Raw genomic sequence first — 15325 nt, 5'->3', positions numbered from 1 at the left:
GAAGACATTTTTGCATGAGTACAAGTCTGCACGGTCACTGTTCAGTGTGTTTAGTGAAACTCAAGTTAAAAAAATACAAGCTTCGATTACATTGGTGCTACCTGTAACCAGACAAAGTATAGCATCCGAGAGAAAGGCTGGGGAATGTGAGGAGACATTTTGTACTGCAAGCTTCTGCATCCACAAGACTGGTGAGAGTCTTTGTGGTGGGTTGAATATAAGGTGTGCAAATAGTGTGGGATAGGAGGACTTCCCATGCGCAATACTACCAGGTTTGTTTGTGCCTGAACTGTATATCTGTACTGAACATTACACATTAAGTTTTTTTTCTGCTGCTTAAATTGGGTATGCTTACAATTAAAACCTCAATTATAATTGCTAAGCACAGAACTAGGTGCAAAAATGTGAAGAAATTGCAGCACAATATTATTTTGCCTAATTGTGGTCATATACTTTATACATTTGCTGTTTTACAAACTTTGCTGTGTGAGGCACAAGGGACCTTACAGCTGACTTTATTGCTGTATGAAAGCTACTTTATCAAATGAAACTTTTCCTATGAAAAGGGATTGTGAGAGGATAGTTAGATATAATAACTTGAAAACTAAAGGGAGGTTGGCTCATTTCAGCCAAGATTATATAGTGTTGAACAAAAACTAGATAAAGAGAAGGTATTAGAAGGAAGATTTTTATCTACATCTGTATTTTTAAGAAACATCCTTATGCAGTTATGGACATTTTATTTTTAATTAAAATTAATGGACATAGTGTATTTGCAGTTTATTGACTCTAAATCAAGTATTAATATTAAATGCATTTTGGTGGAGATACTGATGGACAGTTTCTTTACTGAAGTAGACACACAAGGGCAGTTTTTCAATTTACAGTTGTGGAAAGAAAGCACCAGATGACCCTAAAAATATGATAGTGATGCTACCTATCATGGATTTAAGCCAAGAATAAATGTTAGCTGAAGGAGAGTTACACTGCAGAATTTATATTGTGATTTATTATGTTTGATTAACAGACCCTACTATCTACTACACAAAAAACATAAATAATTGTGTAAGATTTAGTGACCAGCAGATGCTAAAATCATTTCAAAATCGTTGCATCTGTGGACTCAAATCAGACTAGTGAAATGCATGTCTGGCCTGGCAAATAGGAACATTGTGTGTGACAGAGAGCAAGCAATATCACTTCCAACAATAGCTAATTTACTTGTGCGTGACATTATGATTCCAAAGGGACAGAGAACCATTTTCTCCCACAGCTCAGGTAAAGCTGCCAAGTGCAGAACCTGACTCAACATATACGCAGCAGATGTTCCCTCTGTCATAATAAAGCCAGAATGACTGCCGGATGGGACTGAAAAGTGCAAAAAACCAACAAGAAATGCCCAGAAACAGTGCAGCTGAGTGGTTATAAAGTGATAATTTTACTCATAGATGTATGAACAGGCTGGCAGCTTTTTGATTGTGGTTCAGCTCCATTTTCCTGATCCAAATCTGAAAGCATTAGTACAGCCCTCACAAATTCTCTGTATTTATAGGCTAGTCTCGAGAGCAGCTAATCTTTTTTGCCAAGACAGCTGGTACTTTCTGAGTAATAACAGTCACCAGATATAACAATGACAGGAATTGACCGTAGGATGTCAGTGATGCAACAAAGCATTGCAACCCAATACGCCAACATATTGCTATATGTTTCTTAAACACTTGAATCTATGCTTAGAGGCCATTTTATATTGTTGATACAATACCAACACAATGTTATACTACCAGTGCAGCTATTGAAAATGGATTTAATTTGAACAAAATAATAGTCGACAATGGGAAAATATGTCAACAAATAAGAATAAGAATTTGCATTTCGTAATGAAATATTCTTCATTACACTGTTATTGCATTGCAAATTTTTATTTTGCGATACACACTTTTAAGACATGCTTGAAGGTGACATAATCTTTTGGAGCAAAAATAACTTTTTCTGTGCACTGTGCACTTGCATAAACTATAAAATTTGCAATCTTTCTTCCACTGTCCGAAGTGGTCGCTAAACAGTTTCCGGGTTAACAAAAGTTCATGAAAAGGAAAATTTGTTTATACAAAGGCAAATATTTTTTTCAATTTCCAACTTTTATTACATTCCAATACATATATGAAATATGTGTAATTCCCTTCAGAATTTAAATGGCCCCAATGAGATTTACTATTTTATTTACATGTATGTGACATGCTTAAGATAAGTTACATAGGGTTGAAAAAAGACCAGAGTCCATCAAGTTCAACCCTTCCAAGTAAACCCAGCACACACAAACATATACTTACCAATCTATACACTCACATACATAAACCAAATATACAAACATTAATACTAACTGTAGATATTAGTATCACAATAGCCTTGGATATTCTGCTTGTTCAAGAACTCATCCAGGCCCCTCTTAAAGGCATTAACAGAATCTGCCATTACAACATCACTAGGAAGCATTCCACAGCATTCCACAAGCCCTTAAATTAGGTGCTGTCTTAGTTTGCATATGATTCTACTCCAATATGGTGTGAGTAGATGGCACATTGCATTGCAGAACCCCTATGCCAATGAGCAAGTTTCAGTGTACAAGTGGTGCTTTACATTTTCTTTTATAAAGACTATCATTTGTGCCCCCCCGAAATACTGAGACAGAATATAACTGTGTTTGGTAAATATGTCTTGTTATTTTAGACACTGTACAAAGAATGATTTAGCATTAGGTCATGAAATCTACTTACTAAAATGTAATATTCTGTGGTTTCGTTAGAGATTAAAACATCAAAAAATATGCTAAAATGTATGAAAAACTCAGAGTGGGACATTAAAATGTCATAGCGGTGACAGCACCTCCTTCTACCTACTCATCAGGCTTCTTTGTTGCTTGTGAAATACTCTATATTTCAAGATATGTCTGCTGTTCCTTTGCATGGAGAATTTTAAACTTTTAATAGGAAAGGGGTAACAGAAGGTAAAATAGCATTATGTAGCGTAGCAGATGCTCAGCTTCTCTCAAACAGCAATAGATCATAGAGGAACATATAAACACAATGGAAAGGTATTTATCTACATTGGCTGGGAAGGCAGATAGACATATGGAGTGAGGCCATTTGGAGTGAGGGAGCTTGTTGTTAACGAAAACTAGATGAATTTTTGCACAGTTTTATAGACATCATTAAGACAATAATTCTTTGCATGAAGGAACATTAGAAGATATTTGTATTAAATTTGAATTTTTTAAGTTACATGCTGCAGCCAAAACAAATTATTTTTATAATATAGTGACTTGACTAACAAAACTGATTTTGATGCCAAGACAGCTAGCTACTTTGGAAAAAAAAGTGTTACAGGTACTTTCTATGAATTGGGCAGAGATGCAAGGTAGAGCTTCTAGTTTCTCTTATAAGGTGATGTGCCTCAACTTTGACACCTACAAATAAAAGTGATCAACTTCTCTAACTAAACAAATATGGCATGGAAACCAAATTCTTTTTCAAAAACTTCCCTACAAGCTGATCCAGAGGAAAGCAAGTATAAATCAAACAGGCTTGCTAGAATCACAAAACCATATATTTTTGATTGCTATTTCCTGTGCCAAAATAGCAATCAAAAAGCTTCCTGGGTCTATGCAACTTTTAATAATTATAACTACAAATGCCCTTTGATAATAAAGCCACCAACATATTTCTGAAGTCTGTCCCTGTAGGGAGCATTGAGAATGGTTTGATCGCCCAGCACTCGCCCAGCACCTAATCTGGGAACTGGCACCCACTGTGACCTACAGCACTTATATTTGCCTATTTGTGTCTGTTAGTCACCCTCCCATATAGATTGTAAGCTCTACGGGGCAGGGACCTCCTTCCTCTTGTGTCCTCAACTCTTAACTTATTGCTGCTGTATTTATCTGTATTTATTATTATACTTTGTATTTATCTATTATCTTATTAACACCCTGTTTGTATTAATGTATTCTACTGTACAGCGCTGCGTACATAAGTAGCGCTTTATAAATAAAGATATACATACATACATACATACTCTGGGTTAGTATTAAGCTCATAAGCTTGACTTCACACTTTTAGCTGTCAGAAGCTATACATGTACTTACACAGTACAGGTATGGGATCCCTTATCTGGAAACCTGATATCCAGGAAGCCCCAAATTATAGTCAGGCCATGTCCCATAGAGTCCTGTGTAAGCAAATAATTCTATTTTTTATTTATTTCCTTTTTCTCTGTAATAATAAAACAGTAACTTATTCTTGATGGTAACTGAGTTGCATGAATCTATACTGGTGGTGAAAAGAAGCCAATTTTAGGATTTAATGTTTCTTTTACATAACGTGATCAACATTACGGAAAATCCCAAGTCCTAAGTGTAGGGGTTTACCAAAAATGGGCCCTTAGGACAGGAACCCCTAGGACAGGCCACAGGGTGGTGATAGTTAACAGGGACACTGGGATGACTGGGTTGTTAAACAGTTAACAGGGTGTATACCTGCAGTTCGGGTTTTGGCCACAGGGTGGTGCATAGGCCCATATAAAGGGATGCAGCCATGTGCTGAGGGTCAGACATTTTAGCCCAGGGGCTGCTCAGGTAGTGTGCTCCCCTGGCACAGTTTAGATAGTAGTTCTATAATAGGTCGCTCTAGGAGTGATATGTAGGACACCAGGAGTTTAGAATGGGCGGACATTGCCCCTCCAGGAGTGGAAGTGAGGTTAAGACCTCCCGGCATTACATCAGCCGGAGTGCAGGGCCATAAGTGGTTAGGTAGGTGGACAAGGTCACCGCTAGCCCAGGAGGCTGTATCTGAGGGGGCTTAGGCGTGAGTACCGGGGTGGGCTGCCTGTGGTGATGCTGCCTAGCGCGAGTACCGGGAAGGGCCCCAAGAGGGGGTGCCTTCTGGCGTGAGTACCGGGGAGATCACCTAGAAGGAGACACTTGGCGTGAGTACCGTGAGTTGCCCAACAGGAGAAAGCTCTCAATGAGTAGTGAGGAGGTAAAGCCCTGCATTACTGTATGAAATGATATGTGCCACTCCTGGAGAGGTCCTGCCCTAATAAACCAATTCAATCTTCTACATCATATCAATTGTGTATCTGACTGTTTCCTGCACAAGGATCACCTACCTGCCGGTAAGCTACTACCCCAGGGAGGGGCAAGGTACTGGGGGCTGTGTGTGGATCCCAAGCAGAGGTACTAGTGACTATTAAGTTCCCAGGGGGTGGATTATAGTTCCACAACACCATCCCTGGGTGGAGGCACGCCTTTAAAGGAGAAATCCTCATTAACCCCCATAGTAAGCGGGGGCTCAGGACTCCTGTAGCGCCAAAGAACAGTAATCAGCAGGTAGCAGCACAGAAAATACCAAAAGTGGGCTACATTTGGAGGCACTGCTGAGATCGGTTGGAGAACCGTTTAGAAGAAAGGGCCCTAAAGGAATTGAGGCCTAGCGTAACTACAGTACCCTACTTCCGACCAGGCTAGATTTGGGCAACCCCTGATCCGCATCCCAAGAGGGGAGTTGGCGCGAAAGAGGAGCAAGGAAGGCTCCTGGCCAATAGGATTGCAGAGAGTTGGCGCCAAGAGAGCCTAGGAAGACTCGCAAGCAAGAGGCGGGCCAGGGGGTGGCGTGTAGTTGACGTGTCAAGTGACCGCCCCGTGAGGGACTGCGGCCAATAAGAGACAATTGAAAGTGCGCCAAGAGCTGAGCAGGGGCGTGACAATGAGTGTCGACGTCATGGCGGCCATCTTGGGAAATTCCCAGACAGCATCTAGTGAGAGACGCGTGAGGGACTGGCTGCTACACTACATTCCTGTCATGTCTGCCAAGAGTGGGAGTGGTAGCGCGGGCCTAGAGTCCCTACCTGAACCGCAAATAGCCTATGATGAGGGGTTCCGGTACGTGTGGCTGGGCCTGTTTGCAGAAAAGATCACCGCCCAAGGTGACCCAACTATGGTACCGCTGTGTGGGGAATGCGGAGCAGAGGCATACCTAGCCCTCCACCGGCCCAAGGGGCGATGCGCGCAGTGCGGCTACCAATGCTGGCGTGGCCCACTGAGGGATGAAGTGATGAGCACAGGGCATGGAGTCATCATGGCCCTGATGGCAAAACTGAACGCGGGTAAACTGGCGACCGTGCAACAGAGAGTGGCGGCGGAGTGTGTCAGTGCCCAAGAGGCGGCTATCCCAGCACTAGAGGAGCAGCCTGAGGAGGCGGCAGCACCTGCGCCACAGGTTGGCGAATGCTGCGCTATTGATGAAACAGTGAATGGGGAGCCCCAGGGGGTGACGGTTAAGGGAGAGAGCCCAAGGGAGGTTTCAGCACCTATATCTCCCGCATCTTCCCCAGAGATACCCGCACTGCCCATAGAGGGGGTCCCACTACCCAGCAATCCCCAAGGGGAGAGTGACTGTGCTAAAGAGGTGGCCGAGGCTGCCATGCTCCCATACATAGAGGTGAGGGCTGAAGAGATATCAGCGCCCCCTTCATACAGCCAGGTCCTGAGGGAGGGAAGCCTTGCTGAGGCAAGAGCCCCTGGGTCTGCCACAAGTAGTACTCCTGGTGGGGAGGAAGACTTGAGGGAAGCTGAGGAGGATGAATACAGTCCTGCCTTATTTAAGTTACCAGACCTCTTCTATGCTCCCAGAAAAATTCCCCAGGAGGAAGAGAAAGAATTCTGGGTGCTGCCAGGGAAGGCAGATCCAGACATTTTCTGTAGAGTGTCACGCATACAAAGAGTCATCAATTATAAGATCTTTAGACTGTGGGGGTATTTTATGCCTTACGCACCAATATGGGTGTATGAAAAGATGGAAGAGATGCTGGATGAGTGGGTAGTGAATGAGATATCCACCAAGGAAAAGAGGATAGGTCATGCCTTAACCCATCCTAACCAAAGCAAAAAGATGGCTGCGTGGAGGTTTGTCCGGGCCATAGAAAAAGAGTGGTGGTGGGGCCGCACAGTGCTGCGTCACACAGTTCACAGTTGTGGCAGGAAAAGTCCGGAGCCAAAGCAGTTCTATTTGGAGGTGACTCTGCCAAATGGGAAGTCGGTAAGGAAACCTCATACCAACTATTATGCTCCCTATGAGGACATAAAAATCCGGTTCAGTCACATGGTGTGAGCAATGCCCCGGAGGCAAAGAGTTAGCCCCAGGAGGGGATTCTTCAGTTCAGGAGGCAGTACCAATGTTGGGTACCCTTCTCAAGGAGAGACTCACTTTCTCAAGGAGAGACTGTTGGTGGCTAAAGAGAGAGAGCCAAGACCGCAGCCAACTGGCTGGTTGGGAGTGAGGAGTCTGCAGTTCATCCCAGAGTGGGAAAGTTTTAAGTTAGCCCAGGAGGGCTCTTTGTGCTAAAAGTGCCACCGGCTGGTGGAGGAGAGCCCAAGGTGGGAGCACCTTGGGACCTGGACTCCCTCAAGGAGGAGGGGAGGGCCAGGAAAAGAGAAAGTTTGCCTTTATTTTCTTTGATGTAAAATAAAGAATGTGTTTGATTTTTGGGCAAGTAAATTGTCCTTTCTTTTCTTTTTGAGTGTGAAATGTCTAAGGGACAGAGACTCTTGTGGGGACTTTCACAAAGACTTGGAGGGTGGGGATTTTGTTTTCTCTCACTTTTCCTTTCCAGTTCATCCATTGTACCCTGGCAGTCTCCTGGAGGAGCTGTGAAGCGTGATGTTAACAACATGGTAAATGTAATGTATTTGGTAGAATGTGTGTCAGCCAGGAGGTGACAATTTTCTTGTAGGGGGAGAATGTAGGGGTTTACCAAAAATGGGCCCTTAGGACAGGAACCCCTAGGACAGGCCACAGGGTGGTGATAGTTAACAGGGACACTGGGATGACTGGGTTGTTAAACAGTTAACAGGGTGTATACCTGCAGTTCGGGTTTTGGCCACAGGGTGGTGCATAGGCCCATATAAAGGGATGCAGCCATGTGCTGAGGGTCAGACATTTTAGCCCAGGGGCTGCTCAGGTAGTGTGCTCCCCTGGCACAGTTTAGATAGTAGTTCTATAATAGGTCGCTCTAGGAGTGATATGTAGGACACCAGGAGTTTAGAATGGGCGGACATTGCCCCTCCAGGAGTGGAAGTGAGGTTAAGACCTCCCGGCATTACATCAGCCGGAGTGCAGGGCCATAAGTGGTTAGGTAGGTGGACAAGGTCACCGCTAGCCCAGGAGGCTGTATCTGAGGGGGCTTAGGCGTGAGTACCGGGGTGGGCTGCCTGTGGTGATGCTGCCTAGCGCGAGTACCGGGAAGGGCCCCAAGAGGGGGTGCCTTCTGGCGTGAGTACCGGGGAGATCACCTAGAAGGAGACACTTGGCGTGAGTACCGTGAGTTGCCCAACAGGAGAAAGCTCTCAATGAGTAGTGAGGAGGTAAAGCCCTGCATTACTGTATGAAATGATATGTGCCACTCCTGGAGAGGTCCTGCCCTAATAAACCAATTCAATCTTCTACATCATATCAATTGTGTATCTGACTGTTTCCTGCACAAGGATCACCTACCTGCCGGTAAGCTACTACCCCAGGGAGGGGCAAGGTACTGGGGGCTGTGTGTGGATCCCAAGCAGAGGTACTAGTGACTATTAAGTTCCCAGGGGGTGGATTATAGTTCCACAACACCATCCCTGGGTGGAGGCACGCCTTTAAAGGAGAAATCCTCATTAACCCCCATAGTAAGCGGGGGCTCAGGACTCCTGTAGCGCCAAAGAACAGTAATCAGCAGGTAGCAGCACAGAAAATACCAAAAGTGGGCTACATAAGCAATCTGGATAATAGATCCTATGCACAGATTTGCCTTTCATATGTACATACATTCTATGAGGAAGCCATAACTGTGACCATTATGTGACTTTAATCAAGCATTTATATCAACTTGGTGAAATGATATTATGAATTTCTTATTTGGCACACACAAGACATTTCCTTGCACATGTTTAGGTATTAACACTGGGGAGAGAATATTTTGCTTTGGATCTGTGTCTGTGACAGAAATGTTCAGCTTGCAGCAAAAGTCTATTTGGGGATTCTGGGAGCTGTAAATCCACTGTAAATTATATTGACAGTTTCCCTTTGGCTTCTCCTACCTGCAAATACAGGAGCATGGGATGTATCTGGGCTTTGGTGTGTCCCCAGTTATTATGGATCTTATAGGGATGTATCTGTATCACAATAAAAGCTTTCCTGGCACAAACCCAACTCAGTTGCATTGTTTCATCCCCAAGCCTGCTTCAGCCTAAGGTGATTGGCTATCTCCTGTCACATGTGTAGCGTTATTGCTAGAGATCACAGCTCATTACCTGCTCTCTCTGTAAGTACATTTTTCAGCTAAATATTATAACTTTATGTTTATCATTCATAAATAAATAGGATGGAATTGCACATGTTGTAGCATTATTTATTTAGCAGCAGACAGAGATTTCTGCACATTCCCTGTGCCACTGACAGTGATAAAGAGCCAGGCTGGCAGTTAATGACAGTTGGGCAGCAGCTTTATGGATAGAAATATTAAAACATATCAACGCAAACGTGTAGGGATATGTCAGTATCACTTTGATCTTTTGTGTCTGTCCTTTTGAAGTGGTAGTTGCCAGAATCTTTACTCATTTAGGGGGTGTTTAGCCAACTGCCAAACTCTGTTGGATGATGGTGGGAGTTGTAGTACAGTAACAGCTACATGGCAACAGGTGCTGCTGATAATGTATATTTTCTCACACACCTACACGAAGGGGCATATTTATTATAGTGTGTAAGCAATTGAGTTTAAACTGTTACCTACAATTTAGAAAACAACAGCAAAAATGTGATGTATTGCTATGGGCAACATCACTGGTGAGGTTGGCTTGCAGACTATAATAAATATGCCCTAAGTCAGCCAATTCCCTTTCTGGTCTCCAAGCTATAGAGATGGTTGGACCCACCTGTCAAAGTATAAGAGCAGCTCCCAGTGGGCTCCAGCCAAGAACACTTCCCATCAGCCCTTTCTTATTCCCTACATAACTCATAACATTTAGCAGTATCTATAGCTAATATTTGTGAGTGTGAGCCGTGAATATTAGGTTTCCCACTGGGCCCTAGGAGGCCCATTCCAACACTGGCTATACACACAATAGCAGGTAATAGATTTAGCATTTAGGAGAATTTAAAGGAAACACAATGTTTACGCCATGTCCATGTTTTGTAGCTTTCATGTTGCCTCCATATTAGCTGTGAAATATACCAATCTCTCTTCTCTATTACAGGAGAAACGGTTATGGGCTGCAAGCTGTGTAGAGTTGAGGTAAAGATGCTCACGTGTTCCCTTTTGTCTCTCTTAAGGGCTTGGGTAAAGAATATGGTGGCACTGGCATAGGGGGGTGTGGGAGTTCAGGGCAAAACAGATGGGGGCCAGGACCAAATTAAACACCTGGGCACATGGAGCTCTACTTACATATCTGAGACAGATAATTACCCACACACACACATTGTACTGATACACTCAGTTTTTGAGAAACCATGATCTTAACTGGTGTGAGGGAATGTCCTTTAATTTTTTAATACTGTGTTCATTTTTACAGAACTCAATTATTCCTATAAAGCATGAAAATGCTTACGTGGAGATCCTAGAGATCAGTGATGTGCGTGACTCTCTGGTGGAGTTTACTGCCACCTTAGAGCTGCCCGACCACCCGGCAAAGCCATCTTTCCTAGGTGAGTGTGATCAGTACTAAAAAACACTATTTAATTTCCATAGTAAGAGCTGGATATCTGGAAAACCAATTTCAATTTAAAGGACCCCGCCGCTAGATAATAATGACATCTATTGTATTTTAATTCTTGTAGAATCTCCACGTCCTGCTGGGAATGAAGAGGACCCTGGCTCTTCCCACAACATCGGAGGGGCCATTCCTTTTCATGAGCCTGAGGGCTCCGAGCCAGCAGAGTCTATGACCAGGGATACAGCCAGCCCCACCAATTTCATCTGGCCTTCATTTGTAAGTACATTGTATAAATGTTACATTTATATATACATGCATACACACAATTTTGTGACTATATGCTTAATGTTATTTTTATTTAACTTGCCAATATTAAGACCTCATACATGATATATATAAGTGTTGAGATGACATCCTGCTTAATGTTGGTTTCTTAATATGCTTTAATTTAGGATGCCAAGGTGGAGGTCCCTGGTATAGTAAATACTTCCGAGGCACTGGTGGTCATTTTCGTGAGGGCTAATTCCTATGAACCACCAGCATTGCCAGTTTTATCGGGTAAGTAGGATCATGCACCGACTTCTTGAAGTTTATGATAGAGTTGATCATGCAGATTTATTAAACACAGTCCATCTAATGTATAGTTGATCCCTATATCTGGCCACCTGGGCCATCAAGCTTAGGGTCTCCATAATTGGGGAGAATTTGACCTTGTACTCATATAGCATATAACTGATATCTCTCTGCCCTAGTATTCTTAGTGCATTTATGTGGATTATATGGGCATTTATGTTTGCTTTTAGTAATGGGATACATATATATTTATATATTATATAGGAGAGTGTTAACACTTTTTTTATGAAGTATAGTTCTAGTATTGTACTTATAATGATAATAAACTGTATTATAATTTTGAGACTCTATTGTTCCATTTCTGCATATTCAGAAGATCCTGATTGTGATGCTGGCATGTCCAATAACAACGGACTTATAGTTCCCAATCAGGAGCAAAATTCTGAGCCAGAGAAGGACACCGAGGATGATAATTCCACCTCTTCCAGTCCTCCATTACCAGTAAGTAGATTCTACAGACTTTTCATGTTTTTACAAAAACCAATGAATGAAATTCATGCAATGTTCATTCTGTGCATAATAATCGTTTGCCCTTTATTTGCAGTTCTGCAGTCCTGACTTTGGCTCAGATTTTGCCAATAACATACAGGGTGCTGAAGGACCATCTATCAGGTATGATTTAGGATATATTCTCTTTTCTTTTGGTTTAGAATTGTAAGTTGCTTATATATGAAAATATTGCATAATTTACACTTAATTCTATTATAGTTCCCTATAGTTAGAGGGTATTATCAGTAACTGGCTAATACCTTCTGGTGATGGATACAACAGAAAAGTCACCAAATAAACTGTATATTAGATTAATCTTGTCTGTGAACATGAAGAAAACATATATTACCTTTATTTTATTTTTCAGCCCTGTAGAGCCCAGATCTCCCTCACTTGCAAATTTCAACCTGGGCCCAGTGTTGGGAGAAGGAGCATTTGGGAAGGTGAGTGACTCATTGCACAGTTAGGTTTTAGTTACTACTGATTTACCCAGAGTGATTGAACTTTCTTCCTTCTGACTCCAGGTATTCCTAGCCGAGCACAAAAACACCAAAGAACTATGTGCTATCAAGGCCCTGAAAAAAGAGGAGATTTTGAAAAAGGGCAACTTGGACAGGTCAGTGACAGGGGAAAGATTAATATTGCCCGTATCTGTGTCATCTTTTCTTGTTATATTCAGCATTATATGTAGGACAGGTTTCTCTTTCAATATTTAGTATCTGTCTGACCTCTAATTCCTTTAAATTATTTGCATGTGGTTATTATCTGCTGTATTGCCCTGTGTCTGTTCATTAGGATAAAGGGTAAGTGTAATGTTCCCTTGTGTGAGTCTCACATGGTGATAATGGAATAATTTAACCCACAGTGTCTTCAAAGAGAAGGAAATCCTCCAGAGGGTGAGTTCTGCCGAACACCCGTTCCTAGTGTCAATGCATGGAACCTTCCAGACGGAGTCTCACCTATTTTGTGTGATGGAATATCTCCCTGGAGGTGACATGTATGAATTTGTAACATCTGTGGAACTGCAAGAACCTGACGTCATGTAAGTAGAATGGGAATGAGGGAATACGTTTCTCAAAGGGGCACTTTCAGTGAAGCATCATCACAGCATATATTTTTACAATGTAACGTAATACAAGCAAAGCTACACCTATCATACAGATAACTGCCTTTCATCTCACTATGATCACCTCAATTCTCACACATCAGCTTATATATCAATAAAGAAAAAAAAATTAAAGTAACTGAATTTTATTTTTTCTCTATTCAGGTTTTACACCGCATGTGTCATTCTTGGCCTGGAGGCATTACACCACCTTGGCATTGTCCATAGGTAAGCATTAATATTAATAAAATCATCTTTATTTCCAGATCTAGCTGGTAACATTATGTTAATCATTCGCTTGCTGTTATTGTAAGGATTTCTTTTTGTATAACTACTAAACTATTGGCTTGGTTTTAATTCAGAGATATAAAGCTTGAGAATTTGCTGTTGGACCGGGATGGCTACCTTAAGATCGTAGACTTCGGCCTCAGCAAAGACAGTAAGTATTGCTTATAATTCTGGGGCATACAGGGGATAAGCTCAGATTATTAGGTATTGTTATATTTAGATTATATTTGTTATATGTAAGTGGCATAAACAGATCTGAATAGGTGTGCAGTTTGGAAGGAAGCAGTTGAGGAAAGTCCCTCATTACTTTACATTAGGGACCCAGATCTGCAGTTTCCTCACAATGTTTCTTGTGTTTAAGGATTTGGATACAGCGACCGCACAAACACCATGTGCGGCACAAAAGCTTACATCGCCCCTGAGATCTTCCTGAAACACGGATACGGCATGGCCGTTGACTGGTGGGCCCTAGGAATTACCACCTATATAATGCTCATGTGTGAGGTAAGCACAATTCCTATATTATCAACTTACATTGGGGAATCATTGGGGTTCATATTGCAACAAATCTCTTGGGAATGTTGTTTCGCTAAAGAAATAATTATTCACTTTTTCAGTTACCATTCAACAACGAAGACCCAGTTGAGCTAATGCAGAGCATCCTGTACGACGACATCGAGTTACCAGAATATCTATCAGAGGATGTCTCTGCATTTATAAAAGACGTAAGTTGGCCCCAGCAAATTAGTATCATGTGCCTTTAGTCACTTGTTATACTAAGGGCATACATGCTGTATAGTGATTATTATTACTACCATGATATAACATATGGCCTTTAGTGTGTTTTAGTGGCAGTTACAGGCTTTCACTGAACTTTACAATATGTATTATTACCCTAGAGAGTCCCTTCTATTCCAAAGGGTCAGGCTATGAATGTCAGGAGCAGCGGATACTCAGTTTAGTAAAGGGGTATTACTGATAATGGCTTGTCCCTTTAATACAGAACTTAATCTATGGTTCATATAAGCAGTTAATAAATTAAAAAATATGAGCTTAATTAGTCCGTTCAAGCAGATCAGTTACATATGCATATGGTTATTTTCTCTATGGGGTTGGAAAATTGCTTGTATTTCCTAGGTGGATACTTTCCCAGTAGAATAATAAAATAGACATAAACAATAATGATTTAACAATGTTTGTTTTTATATTTTGTAGCTTTTAGAAAAAGATCCAGAATATCGCCTCGGTTCGGGTGAGGCTGGTGCAGAAATGGTGAAAGAGCACCCCTTCTTCAAAGTAGGTTTCTATTCTATTCCTTTCAATTTACAAACAGAAAAGCACTAATGAATATTGCCATAGCCTCGTAATGCATTATAATTTCTTGTACCAGCAATTCTAGTTTTTGGACCAGATACTCATCATTAAATATTACCTTTTCATTTAACTTTCAGGATATGGACTGGGACCATCTAGTACACCGAAGAATAAGGCCTCCATTTGAACTGGACAACCAAGACCACCTGGAGAGCCAAGAGAACCCTGAATGCCAAGCTCCAGCACTGACACCGCCTGCTGTAAGGATTCCATCAGAGCTGCAAGAGGCATTCAGAGGATTCTAAATGAACATCAAATAAGTAGACGGAATAGATGGGGAGGGTGGAGGGCCAGTCCATATCTATAGAAGAAGTCCATTCATGAAGATCAGAGATCTAGAATATCGAAGATCCAGAATACCTAGAAAGATCCAGAACATCGCATCGGTTCGGGTGAGCCTGGTGCCGAAATTGGTGAAAGAGCACCTCTTCTTCAGAGTAGGTTCTATTCTATTCTATTCTATTTATTTTGATTTACAGACAAAAAAGCAATAATGAATACTGCCAGAGCCTCAAAATGCATTATAACTTTTTTTTTCCAACAATTCTAGTTTTTGGACTAGATACTTATTATGAAATATCACCTATCTTTCAGGGTATGGACTGGGACCATCTATTACACCAAAGAATAAGGCCTCCGTTTGAACTGGACAACCAAGACCACCTGGAGAGCCGCGAGAACCCTGAATGCCAAGCTCC

The 15325-nt window shown here is 41.9% G+C and overlaps 1 long non-coding RNA gene across 1 annotated transcript; it reads left to right on the top strand.

Moving 5' to 3' along the window:
• Positions 1-11808: 11808 nt before the first annotated feature.
• Positions 11809-15000, top strand: LOC105948272. The gene is made up of 6 exons (XR_001171706.3): positions 11809-11983; positions 12228-12303; positions 12385-13193; positions 13328-13404; positions 13615-13978; positions 14469-15000. It is a non-coding gene; the product is annotated as an uncharacterized LOC105948272 (long non-coding RNA).
• Positions 15001-15325: the final 325 nt, after the last annotated feature.

The sequence above is a fragment of the Xenopus tropicalis genome, chromosome 8 (genome assembly GCF_000004195.4).
Source record: "Xenopus tropicalis strain Nigerian chromosome 8, UCB_Xtro_10.0, whole genome shotgun sequence".
NCBI classification, from domain to species: Eukaryota; Metazoa; Chordata; class Amphibia; order Anura; family Pipidae; genus Xenopus; species Xenopus tropicalis.
Note: the sequence above shows the minus strand (reverse complement) of the source record. Positions and strands in the feature narration are given on the sequence as shown.